The 6736-nt window shown below is 35.9% G+C and overlaps 1 long non-coding RNA gene across 1 annotated transcript in view; it reads right to left on the bottom strand.

The window, feature by feature from the left end:
- The window catches only part of LOC107720960 (uncharacterized), an 18144-nt gene that overhangs the window by 5026 nt on the left and 6382 nt on the right, over positions 1-6736 (bottom strand). The window contains exon 2 of the long non-coding RNA XR_001637666.1: positions 5993-5999. This is a non-coding gene — a long non-coding RNA (uncharacterized LOC107720960). The remainder of the gene's footprint in view (positions 1-5992; positions 6000-6736) is intronic.

Below are 6736 nucleotides of genomic sequence, written 5' to 3'. Positions count from 1 at the left end.
GAATTTCAGTGCATCTCTAATTATTGGCGACATCACAAATGGATATTATATAATAGCTGCTTTTATGAACATTTTAGCAATTTAAAAATATTAAAAAATGATTTTTTACACGGCACCCCGGTTGGGAAACACTGCTCTAGCCCAATAACGTTGGGGGATCCAGTGGGGGCGGCAGTCATATTTCAGGGTGACCGTGCCACTCTTTATCACAACCCTGCTAAAAGTGCCAGTACGTGCGCTCATTGGCGCCCCTTCAGCTGGTGGCGGCCTAGGCGACCGCCTAGCTCGCCTATGCCTAGAAACGGCCCTGGTCACATGAATCGACTGCGTTGACCAGCAGAAAACCGCTTGGTTTAAATCCTAACTTGTGTGTGAAACTCTGCACTCCGAAGAAAGAGATCTTGCCGAATAAAACACAAGTGATTACAGAAAATGCATGTGAAACAAATGTTGATGCCAAGTGGAAAACAGCAATGCGTGTCATCTGACCACTTGTGATCGGATCACCAAAAACACATGAGTCATTCCTGGTCAGTCTGTTTCATTTGCTTCTAGAAGTGCATGCTTTTAGCTCTAAGCTTTTTTACTTTGTTTAGAGTGTCTAGTTTGATTGGTCTCTCTTTTCTGCCCATAGGGCTTCGCAGATGTTTGCAGACACAGATGATTTGAGTACAGTATGTTGTAACATGTAGTGACAGACATCCAAAATCCATATGCAGGCTGAACATCAAAAGCAGTACTCTGTCACGCATTGGGCTTTTACCTTTGTGTCATATCCACCTGGCTCTTGACAGATTTTCACAGTCAAATTCAGATACTCCTGCAAAATCTCTACACTTAATAAAGCACACCAGAGCTGAGAAGGCAGTAGCATTACTAAAGAAGTTCAGATAATAAATTATTTGATATATTTAGGCAAATTAGGTTACATTTCACCAGACATTTCAACACATTTCAAAAGATGCATTAACAGTTTCTGGGCTCAGGACTGGACAGATGGGGCAGATAACAGGTTCCTTGATTGGAACTGGACAGACAGGGAAATCAAACAAACTCTGGGATACTGGACAAGTTGACAGTTCAGCGGACACAATCCATTTGCAAAGCTTTATTAGAAGACATGGTCAGAAACAGGCAAGGTTAGGGCAAGACACAAGAGTAATCCGTTAAACAGGCGTGGGTCGATCAATGGCGAATGTAATCCAGAGGGCTTGACAAGAGGGGTAATCCGAGGAACACGAGCAATAGTCCAGGCAAGGTGCAAACATAATCCAAAAGACAAGACGAAAGGGTAATCCAAAATACTCAGGCAAGAATCCGAACACAGGAAAGCAGGCAAGGCAAGACTATGACAATGACTAGGTAAACAAGAGAAGGCTCCGTAAAGTAGGTATCAGCTAGGGTAGCGATATGCGCTTACAATACTCGGCAGTCTGTAATGGTTTGAGTGTGGCTTATGTAGTGTATGTGATTGGTTTCAGGTGAGCGTGTGATTAGTGAAATGACAGATGGGAAATGTAGTCCAAGGTAACGTGAAACAGTCTGTGTAGTGTGAGTGTCAATATAATGGAAGGGTGACCTCTGATGGCAATCGGACGGAAGTCCACAGACCGGATTCGTTACAAACCCTGTCACCCAAATACAATCCAATTTAAGTATTTTAATTTTAAAAATACCCCATTGCAAACAATGAAGGAACCCCAAAACAATGAAGGGAAATGCATAGTCGTAGTGATACGCATTGAAAGTAGAGGTTCATAAAACATACTTATTTCTGGTCTCTTGCTGGTCTTACAGATTAAATACATAATGAAAGAGAGAATTCTAAGCACTTTATTCCATTTCATAATGCTGCCTCCTCTGCTTTATCTGGGGACCGGTGATTGCTGTGAGCATGTTCTTGAGTTCCAGCTGTCACCTGAGAGTTTAGATGAATTTGGATAAATAAAAAAATTATACATGGTCGCCCACGTAGTTTATAGCTGCAATTGCATTATCTGTTCTACACTATACTGCAAGGTTTCTCACAAAGACAGCCGTTATGCATATGCTCGCAGACTGTAACTCTAGTATCGGACAAAATCATGAGCTGATGGTGTCACCATGATGAAAATTTCCTCCATTTCTCCTGAACACATATTTAATGCCAGTTGGCAAAGCCTTGAACTTTTGCTGCTCTAACATTAGCAGGTCAAGGAGTATTAGATCAGTCCACTGCACTCAGCAAGCAAAGTGTGAGACTGTGCATAATTCCTGCAGAGGGAGGCCGAGGAGGGCATTGATTTTCATGCTTTTGAGAGATTAGTCTGGTAGTCTTGTAAAAGCACTTTAAAAATATGTTTCAGTTTCCTGGCACTGGGGTTCGGACGAGAAATAAAATGATAGAGGATCAGCGATGGGAAATGGTCTGTAATAGACCTATGAATAGCAAAGCATTTGCCGACTGTGCCTAAAATATTTAATGTAAAGAAATATGTGATCAGCCATGTGATTTTTATTTTGTAAGGGTGCAGAGAAATATTACAGTGTATGGTCAGTGTTTTTTTTGTTTGTTTTTTTGAAGTGATTGCAAAATGATAAATTCAGGGTCAAATTAATTTCAAGTGCCAAACAGCAGTAAATTGCTCTTTAAACCACAAATTCAGAATTATATAATGTGTTGGTTCAAAACTTCTAGCCATGTAACTTGACAGCAAAGCTGTGGAGCTGTAAGAAATCACAACAGGCCTATTATGAAAGACTACTTTCAGAAGAAACTCAGCTGATTGTCTTGCATCATGCTTCTATCTCACAGTAAAAAAAAAAAAAATTTAAATGGTAATCAAGTTCAAAATAAAGTTACATTGATAGAAAAAGTCACATTGGTAGACAAAGCTGGGCAGTAAGGTTGCATTTAATCTGGATTACGTAATCAGATTACCAAAATCAAGTACTCGCAATTGGAGTATATTACAATTTATTATGGTCGTAATCAGATTACAGTTCATTTTTATGGATAGCATGATTACATACAATGCACACAATGGCAGTAAATCATTCATAATTTATTGGTTCTCCTTAATTCTTCTTTTTCTTTTAAATTTTGTGTTCTAAATATCCTACTGTCTCTCATACATTTAGCTTTGACTATATTCACAATATAGAATGATCATGTAAATGTCATGTAAATAAATTTGAGATCCATGCTTCTGAATTTGGGTGGAAAAAAATCACCTCTCAAGCAATGTATAGACCATGTATAAAACAAATAATTATGTAAGTTACAAAACACTGGTGATGTAAATCTGTGAAATACTGTGTCATCATCATATCCAGTGACCTTCAATAACTGACAAAAAAAATGTCAAACCTGGAATACTTTGGGAGCGTAATGTCATTGCTGTTTTCATGTGTATTAAATGTTTGTTCATGTAATGCAAGGATTCCCAAACGTTTTTGTCAGTCAAATCCTTTTGACATGAAATATTTACTTGAAATATCCACGAGGAAGTGAATATTTCAATAATTTAACAACACATTTCACAGTTCTCTGCCGTCAGTAAATGGTCACAATATGGTCACATAACAAATCAAATATTTTAGTTTAAGTGTTTAAATAATTTTACATTTTTATGATGTACTTAATTAGCTTTTTATCAACTCACAAACCCACTGCAGTTCTTACATTAAACCCAGTTTGGGAAACCCTGGTGTAATGTTTAATGCATTGTATGATGTTGAAAACAAAACAAAAATAGAATATATTTTCTTTCGCTTTGCTTTTTATTGTATATCAATATGGTACGTTTAATGGTAAGTTTAAAACAAGTTACATAAAAAAGTAATCTAAAGGTAATCCAAAAAGTAGTCTGAATACATTACCTAAAATAAGTAACCTAGATTATATTAATAATCCGTAATGGACTACCATTTGTAAGTAATTTACCCCACTCTGTTTGTAGATATAAACTCACAATTGTGAGATATAAAGTGAAAATTATGAGCAACAAAGGCACTTTGAGAGGTAGTCACAATTTCAAGACAGAAGATGCTTCCAAAATTGCATAATGTCTACTACTACATTTGCTGGAGAACTTACTTAAATACATTCGACATATTATGAATTAAATCCACACATGCCATGTTGTCATGTAAATTATAGTGTAATTTGCGTTGCTTTACTGCCATTCATATCTCCTCTCCTGTGGCCTAATTTAATAGTTCCAATTTACCAGACTTTACAATACCAGTTCAGTATACTAAAAGTACAATTGCAGAGTATTTTTATTAAGCACATAAATATGTAAATTTATTTGTAGTATACTTAGTATGAAATAAGTGTATTTCAAATGCATTTTTTTAATATTTATTTTTCACCAGGGTGCAGCCATACTACTTATTAAATGTACTGTGTTTAGAATATTACAGAGGGGAAATCACAATAACAAGAAGTCACAAGCTCTGAGAAATAAACTTGTTCATAAACATAAACAAGTTATGAGAACAGGAGTCGCATTTATGAGAAAAAAAAAAGTTGCAATTACGAGATACAAAGGCATGCTGTGAAATAAAAATTGCATTTACACAAAACAAAGATTTTAAGTCACAATGTTTGACAAAGCTATAGACTGTATTGCACAGCTATGAAAGCTGTGTGCTGGAGAGATTTTCCATGACTGATAAAAAAAAAATAATAATAAAATTCTACCACTGTATTGTCAATCATTAACACACATGAATGAAATGAAGACTCCTGCTCAATAACTGGATATGCTTCCTCTGTATTAGATAAATCCCTGCTGTGCGCTATTTCATAAAGTGATGGGGACAAAATCGGCTATGGCAAAAAAAATAATAAATAAAATAATAGGGACATGACACACCGTAAATGACGCTTATCGTGTTTGTGGGCTCTGCGTGAAAGATGCTATGGCTAACTGTAGAAACCCAGCCGCATTCTTCATGGTAGTGTAATAAACTTCCCTCCATGCCATTTATGAACCACCATGAGGAAAATCCCACCAGTGCACTGATTAACTGAGGCGTCACACAGCGACGCTTCCAAGCTGCTGGAACTGAGGCCTCTTACATATGCTTTCTCTTCCTGGTATATGCTGTAGCCTCTATACTCAGGTACATTAGAGGTTTAGAGGTCTCTTGTTAAGTGCAAGGCATATATTCTCTCAAAGTGCTTTGATATCATCAGCACAGGATGAAGTACTTCCAGCTGTGGTACAAGCAGAAATTCTCATGTGAACTACTAAAACACAACAGAATAGAAAGTAATATTATGTTGTACAAAAAGCTTTTTTGAAAGCTAAATGGATGGAAATGTGATATATTAAAAGTTTGTAACTATTTTAGAACTTTCTGCTCCTTTTGTCTTCCCTATAGAGTTATTACATTTTATACAGTTCTGGTGCTTGAGTCTAACTGAATGAGAGGCGTTCCAACAGAGGTCCCCTGCAGCAGACGTATCACTGTTTCTAAAACGTTTAGTTCCAGTCCTTGATTCTGATTGGTTGAAAACAGCTGTGTTTTTTTCACAATAACAACGTTTCACCCAATGGTTCTGTGTATCACTGCACAACATACTTAGCAACCAGCCTTCAAAACTGTGTCAAAACTGCAACCAGCATCAAAACTGTTTTGGTTTATAATATTTGTATTGTGTGGTGGCCATTTTATAAAAGTGTATTGTGAATAAGTCAAGGCCTCTTTAACTTATTGTTTATTTGTATCACTCCAATTGTCTGTGTTGTCAGCAGGTTACTTCATTATACCAGCAGGTGGCAGCACATGACTGACTTTTGAGTGAGTCATTGAATTATTCATTCAGCCAATTCATTCAATCAGGAACTAAACAAGTGACTGTTCTTGGCCTTGTCGTATGAGCACTTGTAGTCTTGCAAACTTTAGGGTATCCCATTGTGATTACAGGTTTCAGAAGGGTACGTCCTCACCCATTTTGCGCCCTCAATCCTCACTTCTACCAAGCCTGCACTGAGGCAACTCCAGGGCTTAATTTATGGCGGAATAAGCCGGATCCAGATCCACCACCTCATTTGGCGGATCCCCTTCCTCACGCACCAATGAAAGGCATTCGTGCCAAGGTTATTATAGTTTTACATTTTTTCATTTGTTGTCATTTTCAATTTTGTTTCATTTTTTATTAGTTTAATTAATAATTTTTGTTCATTTTAGTTTAGTTTATATTTTGTGAACACATCTCTATTTTGTTTTTATATAGTTTAGTTTTAGTATTAATTTTAGTAATTAAAGTTTAGCAGAATTGACAGAACACTTCCGGAGCGCAGAACAAAGAAAGGAAAGATTGGCCTATGAAAACAATTATTCATTTTTTGATCATCATTATTTTATTTCAGTTAGGTTTTCAATAACTGTTGTTAGTTTCATTTCGTTTCGTTTTAGTTTTTCATTTATTTTTATATTATTATATATATTATTTTTATTTCTTTTTTTTTAAATGTTATTTCCATTGCTATTTCTATTTTTATGCTACTCAGCTGCTTCAACTACTTTCTTTGTCCCATCTGTCTGCATTCATCATATATTTGAATAATTTACATCAATATCAGCACACAAGGGCATAATGATGCAAATTAAAAGAGTAGATTAAATGGATTAAATAATGATAATAATAATTATCATTATTTAAATGATTAATTTATACTTGCTAGGTCAATTCTACATATTTTTACTTGGACTAGATATGCTGTGATTTTTTTTTTTTTTT

This window comes from Sinocyclocheilus rhinocerous, unplaced genomic scaffold, assembly GCF_001515625.1.
Source record: "Sinocyclocheilus rhinocerous isolate Xijiao unplaced genomic scaffold, SAMN03320098_v1.1 scaffold2256, whole genome shotgun sequence".
NCBI classification, from domain to species: Eukaryota; Metazoa; Chordata; class Actinopteri; order Cypriniformes; family Cyprinidae; genus Sinocyclocheilus; species Sinocyclocheilus rhinocerous.
This window is presented reverse-complemented; position numbering and strand designations above follow the sequence as displayed.